Below are 14,429 nucleotides of genomic sequence, written 5' to 3'. Positions count from 1 at the left end.
CCATTTAATCCTTAAAAAATATTAAATTCAATCAACTGATTTTACTGTTAATCGATCTATTCCCTCTTAATTAATTGAAAAAATTACATATCTACGCTTTTTCAAGAACAATTACATTTTCCGAAAACATTTTATCATGAAATTAATTATTTTGAAGGGAGTACGTGTTAAGAGCTCAGTATTGAATATTTGAAACACTCTGTCTAAAAAGACCAAGCGAACTTTGACATAATTCGAAAGGAAAATGTAAATTTTTAAAAGTCGATTCCAAACCACCCTGCACGAATTCATACATTTAATTTCGTATATCGAAATGCTACATTTCTAATGTCGCGACTATGAAGGAAAGGTTGCACTGCAATTTCCCTCTTCGTACTTTAGAGTTTTATAACGTCACCACCCCTTTCTACATTGTTGGCGTTACTTGTACACCGGTAACGTATTACGCATAATCATTTTAGCACGCGTAAATACCATTTCGGAAAACACACAGTGGCGAGGCCACCATTGGGTATTATCCCTCGCACCAAGGGTCACCGCCAGACGGTAACAAAGTTGACTACAGGCAGGAGGCTAGTCAACTTGCACTGCCTATAGCGGTGCTTCTGGGCGAGAGAGAGAAGACCTTAATGGCGGCATCACACCTGTGTTTTAATTCTCTGTATGTAATTTCTAAAATGGTCTACTCTCTTACAAATGTACACCGATTACACTGAGTGATCGGTCCTTCAGGCGCTAGCGAGTGTCAAGCCACAACAATAATCATTCTTGTACACGAACGTTTTATAGTTTTAGGTTATTAAGGTTGGCGGGCAAGTCCGGAGAGTCATGTACCGTTCACTAATGTGAAAAGGTTTCGACCTATATGGTTATATTTGCTGGGTGTATTGCGTCGGCTCAGATGACCCAAAACACTGGAACCACTGGTGATTGTAAAATTTTATATATTGGGGAAATGGAGGAAGGGGGGGGGTTAAGTTAAGTGTGACATTCTTCGTTTAACTGGTAAAGAATGGAGATGAATATAACAAGCCATTGGTACTGAAACGTATTTCTTTTTATGTAATCTTTACCCTTACCTTTGGTTATATACCGTTATCATATTTGTCCAGTGCTACAGATAGCTACCTACTAAATGAAACCACACAGGATAAACGATGTTGCTTTGTCTTAAATAGACGACATTAGTTATTTACTTTATTAACTAGTCTGAACAAAATAAATTTAAATTATCATATTTTTTTTGAACATCAGTCTTCTTAGCAACTTACAGATTTAAACTTTTTTGGGTGCACATTTGAAAATTTGTCAAGCCAGCAACAATTAAATCTATGTCCGTCAAGGTGCTTACACGAAATCCCTTGAAAATAATTAATTTCATGATAAAATGTTTTCGGAAAATGTAATTGTTCTTGAAAAAGCGTAGATATGTAATTTTTTCAATTAATTTAGAGGGAATAGATCGATTAACAGTAAAATCAGTTGATTGAATTTAATATTTTTTAAGGATTAAATGGATAAAAATAACTAAAAAAAATTTCAATATCTGAAGCTTCAGCCAATTGATAAACCTCACACATATCGTTTGTTTTTTCGGTCTTGGTCCAAATCAAGACGTTTTTTTATAATATCTGTCACTTCAGTCTTAATGTAATTAAATTTTGAATAATTATGTTAGCTTTACCGTATATATATTTATATACGTGGGCTATTTATATATATATAGGCGCTAGCCCACTTGCGAGAAGGTTCAAGGTAGTTTGACCATAAAGGATAGGTTTGACTAAATTGACTCTGCGAGACTTCAAAATTCCAATCGTGCCGAGACTGCCGACTACCGTGTAGTTTTAAATCTAACTTAATACCACTACCAAAACCTGGTACCACTTGGCAAGCCCTTCATTTGGGTCTAAACTCTAGAGTGATGCGGTTTATTGTGTTTGAAATAGAAAAGTTAAGAGTAGAAATTGGAAGAAAGCTTGAATTTTTAAACTGGTCCCGCCTCCATTCTCATCAAAAAACTTAATTATTAATTTTTTCAATTAAAAACTGGTCCAAGCAACCAATAAACTGGTTTTGGACCAGTGGACGTATGCTATTTCTAAGTCTGGTAGTGTTAAAATTGTAACAATACTAGGGCCGTGCAGACTATTCGTTACTATTTGGTCGGACCAAATAATTTGGTCAAAATTGGCGTTTACTATTCGCACCGACGAATCGAATAATGATTTTCAAAATTCTAGAATACCAAATAATGAGCTTCGAAAAACCGACTATTCTATAGCGGATAAAACAATTTGAAAGTGAATGTTTTTAACAGTCTATTGACCAAATTATTTGGTATTCGCAACCAGTTTTTGAATTTTTCTGTTGATTTTGTGAATTTGAGGGCGCTGTCATAGAGATAGAAACATAAATGTTATGCTCCTAGTCCTATCCCTATGGGCGCTGTGATAATGTCCGCTGGACCGTGGCCTAATAGATGACGTGACTCGGCAGACACAGCCTTAAAATTCTGACGTGGCTACTGTTAAGTATTACCCGCGTTCACCGAGTCGCGTGATCTAGGAGGCTATAGCTGGAATCAGCCACTCAGTCTTTAGAAGTTCATAGACAAGGATAAATCATTATCGCTAACTATATTGAACTTCCTAATAATATGTCACTATAGTATACCTATTAAAAAATATAGTATCATGGAAGAGGTCATACATTGCAAAGCGAGTAGGGATATATTGACAATTAATCTAATTTTGATTAAAATAAAACCTTTGATTCGTTAAAAAATAAGTTTTCAGCTGTTCAAAAGTACCTTTCCGAGTCATATTATTTATAAATTTGAAATTTCGTAGAATATATTTATAGAAATTTAAATTTGGTCGAATTTTTGAACTTCACACTATTTGGTCAAATTATTTGGTCATTTTCCTATTCCGAGCCGAGAGATGGCTCCCAAAATCAGTGCTATTTGGTATTCGACGAATACCTTAAAAAGTACTATTCGCACAGCCCTAAACAATACTCCTGTTAAAAAGGCACAAATACTGTAAAATCCCCCCCCCCCCCAAACTTTAAGTTTCGCTCCTTTTCAATGGCTCTCTTTCAATATGGGAAAAATGCTTTTAAATGACAATTTATTTAAGTGTAAGAATTAAACAGGAAAATGGAGGCTGAGTGTAAGATAAGTGTAGTTTTAATTATAATTTGTTAGTTTAATTATAAGGTATCCATGAATTTCCCAAAAATATTCGTGTTTTGGGTTGATTTCACATTAATTATACTTGATTAAGTTCAATTTAACGGTTTATCTAGTGTGGATACAAGTTTCGATAAAATATTATCTTTAATTGCAATTACCCTTAAATATGTAAGAGCTTTCGATGTATTTTAATGATGAATTAAATTAATTTGAAAGTGAAATAGGAAACATCTGTGGCTGTGCGAAAAACTTGTGATGTTTTAATCTTAATTTGAGCGCGGTTCGGGAGAGTGGATTAAGCTTAAAAGTATAATTTCTTGGAATTTTTTACCCTAATTGCAACGTTTAGTGAAGTTTAACATTTTTGCCAGTCATTATTTTACCTTAAACTTTTGAATTTCGCGCCAATTAATGTACTTTAAAGACAGTTTAAATTAACTTAAGTGTGAAATAGAAAACATTGGGAATTATACCAATGGCTTGGGTAGTTTTAAATAAGATTAAAAGTTATTTGAGTTTTTATCCAAAAAATGAATATATTTGGTTTAATTTCACGTTAATTATATTTAATTGAGTGACAATTAACGTAGGATTGTGTTTCGGCAGTGTATATTTAGGTTATAAAATTACTTTCAATAAATACTTCACGTTAATTGCAATTTTTAGTGGAGCTTTTGAATCTTATTTTACTCTACACTTTCGAATTTCGCGCCTATTAATGTATTTTAAAGATAATTTAAATTGACTTAAGTGTGAAATTGAAAACATGGGGCTATACTAACAGCTTGTGCAGTTTTAATCTTAATTAAGTATTTTATTTCAAAGTTACTCGAGTTCTCATCCAAATATGTATATTTAATGTTTAAATTCACGTTAATTATACTTAATTAAGTTGAAATTAATGAAGGATTGAGGTTTGGCAGTGTTGATTTAGCTTACAAAATGAGTATCAAATCACCTTAATTGTAAAGTTTAGAAGAGTTTTTCATTCTTGCCAACACATTGCTGTCAATTTTTATCACACCCCGTGCTAAATTTGCGGTAGCATAAAGATCATCTATAACATATGTTAATGAATGATGTGATTCTATAGTTTGGCAACTTTGGCTTGAATACCAGTAATTAAATTAAATACCTAAACAATTCATAGCAATTTAGACAAATAAACAAACGGCAATGTGAACTGTGGAGATAGAGAACAACGTAACCCTCCGTTGCTGACGTGGTTACGTTGGAAAAATCTGCGCCGATGTAAACATGGAAATTATTTGACTAATTAAATTACATAACGACACTGTCCTCCTGGATTAATCAGACCACTGTTACTTATATTTATGAATTAACAAAATCCACTGTTGGTAACAAACTGCGCTAAGGTAAACACCACGAGTCTTTAAACTGCCGTAAGGAAAACATTTTAAACTTTTTGTCATCTTACCAGTAGCATTTTGAAGTTTTCGATCTTTTCACAGGGTGAAAAGCACTATCTTTATTTCAACACGTTAATAATTTGAATATGTATGCCATTTTTTACATCAAATTGCAAGCGCACACGGTAAATACAGCATAAAAAACCTAGGGTAGTAGGGTTAACCCGGTTAGGCTCTGTTTCTAGCATAAAATTGAGCAGACTATATAATGGATTCCAATCCAAAACAAATGAGAGCTGGAAATCAGCCTTTTTAATAATCTTTAAAGAGTAACTAAAATAGGGTAATGGCAGCCCTCTGCCTTCGACTGTATTAAGCTCTATGGGGAAACAACATGGGGTGCTATTAGTCTATATAACTTAAGCCTTGGCCGTAAAGAACGTCGAAAAACTTACTTCAAAAGATATAAAAACCTCTATTAAAGGGACTGCAAAGAAGGCATCGGCGGGTGGGTAAAAATTATTTGAAATACGTCACAGACATCACGTGATGCCAAGATACAAAGACTCCTCATGGAGTGGAACTGGACATCTAGTTCTTGTTTTTCGCGAGATTGCAGCGCCAATTCCGTGAAGTGGTGGTTTTCGAAATAAAACGAACTAAGCTTCTTTGAACCACGCCTCTCCTTGGTCACGTGCCTCTGACGTATTTCAAATTATTTTTACCCACCCGCCGATGCCTTCTTTACAGTCCCTTTAACTGTAATAATTTACCTGAATTACTTTTCTAGACGAAAATTCGACCTGATAAGGACCTATTTCTTATTAAGGGTGCTACAGTTAATTAGAAAATACATATAAAGGTGCTCAAGCTCGGACGAAATACCAAAGTAATTTGTTAGTCTACTGCTAAGAAATTAGGAAAATCAGCAAGAAAGCCAACATTTGCAATTTGTCAACGTAACTTGTTAGCACCCACAAACCTAGGCCCTTCTAGTTGTCAACGAGAACAAAATGATGCATTAGGTTTAAGCATGGTTTAAGCGCGCTATAAGGTTAGGCTGACTTCTGGCCCAAAAGTAATTTTTTGACGTACTATCTTAATTAGTTAAATTACAAAAATTAGAATTCATTAATTAAAAATCGAAACACGTAAGTTTCCCATTTAATAAATGCTTGTTAATTTAGAAGTATTCCGAAAACTAACTTCGCTATAGTTTTTCCGTAAGGCGGCTTCAATTGCCTTAAAAAACCGAAAATTTTTAATGCTTTTTCTATGGGACGCTAACCCTAAAAGGTGTGACTTTTTCTTTAACAAGGGTGTCATGTCATATCTACAAGGGCCTACCGGCCCTGTAGAATTCATAAACCTATATCCTTAAGTCTATTCTTGAAAAGCGGTACAAAAGCACTCTCTCCGATACCGGGAATCGAACCCGGGCCTTCTGGGTGAAAGCCAGATATCCTAGGCACTAGACCATATCGGACTGGTTTGAGCAACCCTAGATATTATTCCTATAAATGTGTCTTTAAATTTATTCTTTAAAAGCGGTACAAAAGCACTCGCTCCGATACCGGGAATCGAACCCGGGCCTTCTGGGTGAAAGCCAGGTATCCTACCCACTAGACCATATCGGACTTGCTTAACCAAGCCTTAATTCTATTCATAAACCTATGTCCTTAAGTCTATTCTTCAAAACCGGTACAAAAGCACCCGCTCCGATACCGGGAATCGAACCCGGGCCTTGTGGGTATCCTACCCACTAGACCATATCGGACTTGCTTAACCAAGTCTTAATTCTATGCATAAAACTATATTCTTAAGTCTATTCTTGAAAAGCGGTACAAAAGCACTCGCTCCGATACCGGGAATCGAACCCGGGCCTTCTGGGTGAAACCAGATACCCTAGCCACTAGACCATATCGGACTTACTCTACCAAGTCTTAATTCTATTCACAAACCTATATCCTTAAGTCTATTCTTCAAAACCAGTACAAAATCACCCGCTCCGATACCGGGAATCGAACCCAGGCCTTCTGGGTGATAACCAAGTATCTTACCCACTAGACCATATCAGACTTGCTTAACCAAGTCTTAATTCTATTCATAAACCTATGTCCTTAAGTCTATTCTTGAAAAGCGGTACAAAAGCACTCGCTCCGATACCGGGAATCGAACCCGGGCCTTCTGGGTGAAAGCCAGATATCCTAGACACTAGACCATATCGGACTGGTTTGAGCAACCCTAGATATTATTCCTATAAATGTGTCTTTAAATTTATTCTTTAAAAGCGGTACAAAAGCACCCGCTCCGATACCGGGAATCGAACCCGGGCCTTCTGGGTGAAAGCCAGGTATCCTACCCACTAGACCATATCGGACTTGCTTGACCATGTCTTAATTCAATTCATAAACCTATATCCTTAAGTCTATTCTTGAAAATCGGTAGAAAAGCACTCACTCCGATACCGGGAATCGAACCCAGGCCTTCTGGGTGATAACCAAGTATCTTACCCACTAGACCATTTCGGACTTGCTTAACCAAGTCTTAATTCTATTCATAAAACTATATCCTTAAGTCTATTCTTGAAAAGCGGTACAAAAGCACTCGCTCCGATACCGGGAATCGAACCCGGGCCTTCTGGGTGAAACCAGATACCCTAGCCACTAGACCATATCGGACTTGCTCTACCAAGTCTTAATTCTATTCACAAACCTATATCCTTAAGTCTATTCTTCAAAACCAGTACAAAATCACCCGCTCCGATACCGGGAATCGAACCCGGGCCTTCTGGGTGAGAGCCAGATATCCTAGCCACTAGACCATATCGGACTTGCTCTTACCAAGTCTTAATTCTATTCATAAACCTATATCCTTAAGTCGATTCTTGAAAAGCGGTACAAAAGCACTCTCTCCGATACCGGGAATCGAACCCAGGCCTTGTGGGTATCCTACCCACTAGACCATATCGGACTTGCTTAACCAAGCCTTAATTCTATTCATAAACCTATGTCCTTAAGTCTATTCTTCAAAACCGGTACAAAAGCACCCGCTCCGATACCGGGAATCGAACCCGGGCCTTGTGGGTATCCTACCCACTAGACCATATCGGACTTGCTTAACCAAGTCTTAATTCTATGCATAAAACTATATTCTTAAGTCTATTCTTGAAAAGCGGTACAAAAGCACTCGCTCCGATACCGGGAATCGAACCCGGGCCTTCTGGGTGAAACCAGATACCCTAGCCACTAGACCATATCGGACTTGCTTAACCAAGTCTTAATTCTATTCATAAACCTATGTCCTTAAATCTATTCTCAAAACCGGTACAAAAGCACCCGCTCCGATACCGGGAATCGAACCCGGGCCTTGTGGGTATCCTACCCACTAGACCATATCGGACTTGCTTAACCAAGTCTTAATTCTATTCATAAAACTATATCCTTAAGTCTATTCTTGAAAAGCGGTACAAAAGCACTCGCTCCGATACCGGGAATCGAACCCGGGCCTTCTGGGTGAAACCAGATACCCTAGCCACTAGACCATATCGGACTTGCTCTTACCAAGTCTTAATTCTATTCATAAACCTATATCCTTAAGTCTATTCTTGAAAAGCGGTACAAAAGCACTCTCTCCGATACCGGGAATCGAACCCGGGCCTTCTGGGTGAAAGCCAGATATCCTAGCCACTAGACCATATCGGACTTGCTTAACCAAGTCTTAATTCTATTCATAAACCTATGTCCTTAAGTCTATTCTTGAAAAGCGGTACAAAAGCACTCGCTCCGATACCGGGATTCGAACCGGGGCCTTCTGGGTGAAAGCCAGATATCCTAGGCACTAGACCATATCGGACTGGTTTGAGAACCCCAAATATTATTCCTATAAATGTGTCTTTAAATTTATTCTTTAAAAGCGGTACAAAAGCACCCGCTCTGATACCGGGAATCGAACCCGGGCCTTCTGGGTGAAAGCCAGGTATCCTACCCACTAGACCATATCGGACTTGCTTGAGCAAGTCTTAATTCAATTCATAAACCTATATCCTTAAGTCTATTCTTGAAAATCGGTACAAAAGCACTCGCTCCGATACCGGGAATCGAACCCAGGCCTTCCGGGTGATAACCAAGTATCTTACCCACTAGACCATACCGGACTTGCTTAACCAAGCCTTAATTCTATTCATAAACCTATGTCCTTAAGTCTATTCTTCAAAACCGGTACAAAAGCACCCGCTCCGATACCGGGAATCGAACCCGGGCCTTGTAGGTATCCTACCCACTAGACCATATCGGACTTGCTTAACCAAGTCTTAATTCTATTCATAAAACTATATCGTTAAGTCTATTCTTGAAAAGCGGTACAAAAGCACTCGCTCCGATACCGGGAATCGAACCCGGGCCTTCTGGGTGAAACCAGATACCCTAGCCACTAGACCATATCGGACTTGCTCTACCAAGTCTTAATTCAATTCATAAACCTATATCCTTAAGTCTATTCTTGAAAATCGGTACAAAAGCACTCGCTCCGATACCGGGAATCGAACCCAGGCCTTCCGGGTGATAACCAAGTATCTTACCCACTAGACCATACCGGACTTGCTTAACCAAGCCTTAATTCTATTCATAAAACTATATTCTTAAGTCTATTCTTGAAAAGCGGTACAAAAGCACTCGCTCCGATACCGGGAATCGAACCCGGGCCTTCTGGGTGAAACCAGATACCCTAGCCACTAGACCATATCGGACTTGCTTAACCAAGTCTTAATTCTATGCATAAAACTATATTCTTAAGTCTATTCTTGAAAAGCGGTACAAAAGCACTCGCTCCGATACCGGGAATCGAACCCGGGCCTTCTGGGTGAAACCAGATACCCTAGCCACTAGACCATACCGGACTTGCTTAACCAAGTCTTAATTCTATTCATAAACCTATGTCCTTAAATCTATTCTCAAAACCGGTACAAAAGCACCCGCTCCGATACCGGGAATCGAACCCGGGCCTTGTGGGTATCCTACCCACTAGACCATATCGGACTTGCTTAACCAAGTCTTAATTCTATTCATAAAACTATATCCTTAAGTCTATTCTTGAAAAGCGGTACAAAAGCACTCGCTCCGATACCGGGAATCGAACCCGGGCCTTCTGGGTGAAACCAGATACCCTAGCCACTAGACCATATCGGACTTGCTCTTACCAAGTCTTAATTCTATTCATAAACCTATATCCTTAAGTCTATTCTTGAAAAGCGGTACAAAAGCACTCTCTCCGATACCGGGAATCGAACCCGGGCCTTCTGGGTGAAAGCCAGATATCCTAGCCACTAGACCATATCGGACTTGCTTAACCAAGTCTTAATTCTATTCATAAACCTATGTCCTTAAGTCTATTCTTGAAAAGCGGTACAAAAGCACTCGCTCCGATACCGGGATTCGAACCGGGGCCTTCTGGGTGAAAGCCAGATATCCTAGGCACTAGACCATATCGGACTGGTTTGAGAACCCCAAATATTATTCCTATAAATGTGTCTTTAAATTTATTCTTTAAAAGCGGTACAAAAGCACCCGCTCTGATACCGGGAATCGAACCCGGGCCTTCTGGGTGAAAGCCAGGTATCCTACCCACTAGACCATATCGGACTTGCTTGAGCAAGTCTTAATTCAATTCATAAACCTATATCCTTAAGTCTATTCTTGAAAATCGGTACAAAAGCACTCGCTCCGATACCGGGAATCGAACCCAGGCCTTCCGGGTGATAACCAAGTATCTTACCCACTAGACCATACCGGACTTGCTTAACCAAGCCTTAATTCTATTCATAAACCTATGTCCTTAAGTCTATTCTTCAAAACCGGTACAAAAGCACCCGCTCCGATACCGGGAATCGAACCCGGGCCTTGTAGGTATCCTACCCACTAGACCATATCGGACTTGCTTAACCAAGTCTTAATTCTATTCATAAAACTATATCGTTAAGTCTATTCTTGAAAAGCGGTACAAAAGCACTCGCTCCGATACCGGGAATCGAACCCGGGCCTTCTGGGTGAAACCAGATACCCTAGCCACTAGACCATATCGGACTTGCTCTACCAAGTCTTAATTCAATTCATAAACCTATATCCTTAAGTCTATTCTTGAAAATCGGTACAAAAGCACTCGCTCCGATACCGGGAATCGAACCCAGGCCTTCCGGGTGATAACCAAGTATCTTACCCACTAGACCATACCGGACTTGCTTAACCAAGCCTTAATTCTATTCATAAACCTATGTCCTTAAGTCTATTCTTCAAAACCGGTACAAAAGCACCCGCTCCGATACCTGGAATCGAAACCGGGCCTTGTGGGTATCCTACCCACTAGACCATATCGGACTTGCTTAACCAAGTCTTAATTCTATTCATAAAACTATATCCTTAAGTCTATTCTTGAAAAGCGGTACAAAAGCACTTGCTCCGATATCGGGAATCGAACCCGGGCCTTCTGGGTGAAACCAGATACCCTAGCCACTAGACCATATCGGACTTGCTCTACCAAGTCTTAATTCTATTCACAAACCTATATCCTTAAGTCTATTCTTCAAAACCAGTACAAAATCACCCGCTCCGATACCGGGAATCGAACCCGGGCCTTCTGGGTGAGAGCCAGATATCCTAGCCACTAGACCATATCGGACTTGCTCTTACCAAGTCTTAATTCTATTCATAAACCTATATCCTTAAGTCTATTCTTGAAAAGCGGTACAAAAGCACTCTCTCCGATACCGGGAATCGAGCCCGGGCCTTCTGGGTGAAAGCCAGATATCCTAGCCACTAGACCATATCGGACTGGTTTGAGCAACCCTAGATATTATTCCTATAAATGTGTCTTTAAATTTATTCTTTAAAAGCGGTACAAAAGCACTCGCTCCGATAACGGGAATCGAACCCGGGCCTTCTGGGTATCTTACCCACTAGACCATATCGGACTTGCTTAACCAAGTCTTAATTCTATTCATAAACCTATATCCTTAAGTCTATTCTTGAAAAGCGGTACAAAAGCACTCGCTCCGATACCGGGAATCGAACCCGGGCCTTCTGGGTGAAAGCCAGATATCCTAGGCACTAGACCATATCGGACTGGTTTGAACAACCCTAGATATTATTCCTATAAATGTGTCTTTAAATTTATTCTTTAAAAGCGGTACAACAGCACTCGCTCCGATACCGGGAATCGAACCCGGGCCTTCTGGGTGAAAGCCAGGTATCCTACCCACTAGACCATATCGCACTTGCTTGAGCAAGTCTTAATTCAATTCATAAACCTATATCCTTAAGTCTATTCTTGAAAATCGGTACAAAAGCACACGCTCCGATACCGGGAATCGAACCCAGGCCTTCTGGGTGAAACCAGATACCCTAGCCACTAGACCATATCGGACTTGCTCTACCAAGTCTTAATTCTATTCACAAACCTATATCCTTAAGTCTATTCTTCAAAACCAGTACAAAATCACCCGCTCCGATACCGGGAATCGAACCCGGGCCTTCTGGGTGAAAGCCAGATATCCTAGCCACTAGACCATATCGGACTTGCTTAACCAAGTCTTAATTCTATTCATAAACCTATGTCCTTAAGTCTATTCTTGAAAAGCGGTACAAAAGCACTCGCTCCGATACCGGGAATCGAACCCGGTCCTTCTGGGTGAAAGCCAGATATCCTAGGCACTAGACCATATCGGACTGGTTTGAGCAACCCTAGATATTATTCCTATAAATGTGTCTTTAAATTTATTCTTTAAAAGCGGTACAAAAGCACTCGCTCCGATACCGGGAATCGAACCCAGGCCTTCTTGGTGATAACCAAGTATCTTACCCACTAGACAATATCGGACTTGTTTAACCAAGCCTTAATTCTATTCATAAACCTATGTCCTTAAGTCTATTCTTCAAAACCGGTACAAAAGTACCCGCTCCGATACCGGGAATCGAACCCGGGCCTTGTGGGTATCCTACCCACTAGACCATATCGGACTTGCTTAACCAAGTCCTAATTCTATTCATAAAACTATATCCTTAAGTCTATTCTTGAAAAGTGGTACAAAAGCACTCGCTCCGATACCGGGAATCGAACCCGGGCCTTCTGGGTGAAACCAGATACCCTAGCCACTAGACCATATCGGACTTGCTCTACCAAGTCTTAATTCTATTCACAAACCTATATCCTTAAGTCTATTCTTCAAAACCAGTACAAAATCACCCGCTCCGATACCGGGAATCGAACCCGGGCCTTCTGGGTGAAAGCCAGATATCCTAGCCACTAGACCATATCGGACTTGCTCTTACCAAGTCTTAATTCTATTCATAAACCTATATCCTTAAGTCTATTCTTGAAAAGCGGTACAAAAGCACTCTCTCCGATACCGGGAATCGAACCCGGGCCTTCTGGGTGAAAGCCAGATATCCTAGCCACTAGACCATATCGGACTTGCTTAACCGAGTCTTAATTCTATTCATAAACCTATGTCCTTAAGTCTATTCTTGAAAAGCGGTACAAAAGCACTCGCTCCGATACCGGGAATCGAACCCGGGCCTTCTGTGTGAAAGCCAGATATCCTAGGCACTAGACCATATCGGACTGGTTTGAGCAACCCTAGATATTATTCCTATAAATGTGTCTTTAAATTTATTCTTTAAAAGCGGTACAAAAGCACTCGCTCCGATACCGGGAATCGAACCCGGGCCTTCTGGGTGAAAGCCAGGTATCCTACCCACTAGACCATATCGGACTTGCTTGAGCAAGTCTTAATTCAATTCATAAACCTATATCCTTAAGTCTATTCTTGAAAATCGGTACAAAAGCACTCGCTCCGATACCGGGAATCGAACCCAGGCCTTCTGGGTGATAACCAAGTATCTTACCCACTAGACCATATCGGACTTGCTTAACCAAGCCTTAATTCTATTCATAAACCTATGTCCTTAAGCCTATTCTTCAAAACCGGTACAAAAGCACCCGCTCCGATACCGGGAATCGAACCCGGGACTTGTGGGTATCCTACCCACAAGACCATATCGGACTTGCTTAACCAAGTCTTAATTCTATTCATAAAACTACATCCTTAAGTCTATTCTTGAAAAGCGGATCAAAAGCACTCGCTCCGATACCGGGAATCGAACCCGGGCCTTCTGGGTGAGAGCCAGATATCCTAGCCACTAGACCATATCGGACTTGCTCTTACCAAGTCTTAATTCTATTCATAAACCTATATCCTTAAGTCTATTCTTGAAAAGCGGTACAAAAGCACTCTCTCCGATACCGGGAATCCAACCCGGGCCTTCTGGGTGAAAGCCAGATATCCTAGCCACTAGACCATATCGGACTTGCTTAACCAAGTCTTAATTCTATTCATAAACCTATGTCCTTAAGTCTATTCTTGAAAAGCGGTACAAAAGCACTCTCTCCGATACCGGGAATCCAACCCGGGCCTTCTGGGTGAAAGCCAGATATCCTAGCCACTAGACCATATCGGACTTGCTTAACCAAGTCTTAATTCTATTCATAATCCTATATCCTTAAGTCTATTCTTGAAAAGCAATACAAAAGCACTCGCTCCGATACCGGGAATCGAACCCGGGCCTTCTGGGTGAAAGCTAGATATCCTAGGCACTAGACCATATCGGACTGGTTTGAGCAACCCTAGATACTATTCCTATAAATGTGTCTTTAAATTTATTCTTTAAAAGCGGTACAAAAGCACTCGCTCCGATACCGGGAATCGAACCCGGACCTTCTGGGTGAAAGCCAGGTATCCTACCCACTAGACCATATCGGACTTGCTTGAGCAAGTCTTAATTCAATTCATAAACCTATATCCTTAAGTC

General features: G+C 40.1%; 24 non-coding genes across 24 annotated transcripts; all 24 read right to left on the bottom strand.

The window, feature by feature from the left end:
- Positions 1-5,983: 5,983 nt before the first annotated feature.
- On the bottom strand, positions 5,984-6,055 carry TRNAE-UUC (transfer RNA glutamic acid (anticodon UUC)). The gene has a single exon. It is a non-coding gene; the product is annotated as a tRNA-Glu (tRNA).
- Positions 6,056-6,134: 79 nt separating this feature from the next.
- TRNAE-UUC (transfer RNA glutamic acid (anticodon UUC)) lies at positions 6,135-6,206 on the bottom strand. The gene has a single exon. It is a non-coding gene; the product is annotated as a tRNA-Glu (tRNA).
- Positions 6,207-6,575: 369 nt separating this feature from the next.
- TRNAD-AUC (transfer RNA aspartic acid (anticodon AUC)) lies at positions 6,576-6,647 on the bottom strand. Its single transcript has one exon. It is a non-coding gene; the product is annotated as a tRNA-Asp (tRNA).
- A 79-nt stretch (positions 6,648-6,726) lies between these two features.
- Positions 6,727-6,798, bottom strand: TRNAE-UUC (transfer RNA glutamic acid (anticodon UUC)). The gene has a single exon. It is a non-coding gene; the product is annotated as a tRNA-Glu (tRNA).
- A 79-nt stretch (positions 6,799-6,877) lies between these two features.
- TRNAE-UUC (transfer RNA glutamic acid (anticodon UUC)) lies at positions 6,878-6,949 on the bottom strand. Its single transcript has one exon. It is a non-coding gene; the product is annotated as a tRNA-Glu (tRNA).
- Positions 6,950-7,329: 380 nt separating this feature from the next.
- On the bottom strand, positions 7,330-7,401 carry TRNAE-CUC (transfer RNA glutamic acid (anticodon CUC)). Its single transcript has one exon. It is a non-coding gene; the product is annotated as a tRNA-Glu (tRNA).
- An 800-nt stretch (positions 7,402-8,201) lies between these two features.
- Positions 8,202-8,273, bottom strand: TRNAE-UUC (transfer RNA glutamic acid (anticodon UUC)). The gene has a single exon. It is a non-coding gene; the product is annotated as a tRNA-Glu (tRNA).
- A 380-nt stretch (positions 8,274-8,653) lies between these two features.
- TRNAD-AUC (transfer RNA aspartic acid (anticodon AUC)) lies at positions 8,654-8,725 on the bottom strand. Its single transcript has one exon. It is a non-coding gene; the product is annotated as a tRNA-Asp (tRNA).
- Positions 8,726-9,094: 369 nt separating this feature from the next.
- On the bottom strand, positions 9,095-9,166 carry TRNAD-AUC (transfer RNA aspartic acid (anticodon AUC)). The gene has a single exon. It is a non-coding gene; the product is annotated as a tRNA-Asp (tRNA).
- Positions 9,167-9,835: 669 nt separating this feature from the next.
- Positions 9,836-9,907, bottom strand: TRNAE-UUC (transfer RNA glutamic acid (anticodon UUC)). The gene has a single exon. It is a non-coding gene; the product is annotated as a tRNA-Glu (tRNA).
- Positions 9,908-10,287: 380 nt separating this feature from the next.
- Positions 10,288-10,359, bottom strand: TRNAD-AUC (transfer RNA aspartic acid (anticodon AUC)). The gene has a single exon. It is a non-coding gene; the product is annotated as a tRNA-Asp (tRNA).
- A 369-nt stretch (positions 10,360-10,728) lies between these two features.
- TRNAD-AUC (transfer RNA aspartic acid (anticodon AUC)) lies at positions 10,729-10,800 on the bottom strand. Its single transcript has one exon. It is a non-coding gene; the product is annotated as a tRNA-Asp (tRNA).
- A 369-nt stretch (positions 10,801-11,169) lies between these two features.
- Positions 11,170-11,241, bottom strand: TRNAE-CUC (transfer RNA glutamic acid (anticodon CUC)). The gene has a single exon. It is a non-coding gene; the product is annotated as a tRNA-Glu (tRNA).
- An 80-nt stretch (positions 11,242-11,321) lies between these two features.
- Positions 11,322-11,393, bottom strand: TRNAE-UUC (transfer RNA glutamic acid (anticodon UUC)). Its single transcript has one exon. It is a non-coding gene; the product is annotated as a tRNA-Glu (tRNA).
- A 219-nt stretch (positions 11,394-11,612) lies between these two features.
- TRNAE-UUC (transfer RNA glutamic acid (anticodon UUC)) lies at positions 11,613-11,684 on the bottom strand. Its single transcript has one exon. It is a non-coding gene; the product is annotated as a tRNA-Glu (tRNA).
- A 380-nt stretch (positions 11,685-12,064) lies between these two features.
- TRNAE-UUC (transfer RNA glutamic acid (anticodon UUC)) lies at positions 12,065-12,136 on the bottom strand. Its single transcript has one exon. It is a non-coding gene; the product is annotated as a tRNA-Glu (tRNA).
- Positions 12,137-12,807: 671 nt separating this feature from the next.
- TRNAE-UUC (transfer RNA glutamic acid (anticodon UUC)) lies at positions 12,808-12,879 on the bottom strand. Its single transcript has one exon. It is a non-coding gene; the product is annotated as a tRNA-Glu (tRNA).
- Positions 12,880-12,959: 80 nt separating this feature from the next.
- TRNAE-UUC (transfer RNA glutamic acid (anticodon UUC)) lies at positions 12,960-13,031 on the bottom strand. Its single transcript has one exon. It is a non-coding gene; the product is annotated as a tRNA-Glu (tRNA).
- Positions 13,032-13,261: 230 nt separating this feature from the next.
- Positions 13,262-13,333, bottom strand: TRNAE-UUC (transfer RNA glutamic acid (anticodon UUC)). The gene has a single exon. It is a non-coding gene; the product is annotated as a tRNA-Glu (tRNA).
- A 79-nt stretch (positions 13,334-13,412) lies between these two features.
- Positions 13,413-13,484, bottom strand: TRNAD-AUC (transfer RNA aspartic acid (anticodon AUC)). The gene has a single exon. It is a non-coding gene; the product is annotated as a tRNA-Asp (tRNA).
- Positions 13,485-13,703: 219 nt separating this feature from the next.
- TRNAE-CUC (transfer RNA glutamic acid (anticodon CUC)) lies at positions 13,704-13,775 on the bottom strand. Its single transcript has one exon. It is a non-coding gene; the product is annotated as a tRNA-Glu (tRNA).
- An 80-nt stretch (positions 13,776-13,855) lies between these two features.
- Positions 13,856-13,927, bottom strand: TRNAE-UUC (transfer RNA glutamic acid (anticodon UUC)). The gene has a single exon. It is a non-coding gene; the product is annotated as a tRNA-Glu (tRNA).
- A 79-nt stretch (positions 13,928-14,006) lies between these two features.
- Positions 14,007-14,078, bottom strand: TRNAE-UUC (transfer RNA glutamic acid (anticodon UUC)). Its single transcript has one exon. It is a non-coding gene; the product is annotated as a tRNA-Glu (tRNA).
- A 230-nt stretch (positions 14,079-14,308) lies between these two features.
- Positions 14,309-14,380, bottom strand: TRNAE-UUC (transfer RNA glutamic acid (anticodon UUC)). The gene has a single exon. It is a non-coding gene; the product is annotated as a tRNA-Glu (tRNA).
- Positions 14,381-14,429: the final 49 nt, after the last annotated feature.

Source organism: Phalangium opilio, unplaced genomic scaffold (genome assembly GCF_054372755.1).
Source record: "Phalangium opilio isolate 3A_F unplaced genomic scaffold, DU_Popi_V2 ptg000015l_1, whole genome shotgun sequence".
In the NCBI taxonomy this organism is placed as follows: Eukaryota; Metazoa; Arthropoda; class Arachnida; order Opiliones; family Phalangiidae; genus Phalangium; species Phalangium opilio.
The sequence above is the reverse complement of the archived record's forward strand: the minus strand, read 5'-3'. Positions and strand labels throughout refer to the sequence as shown.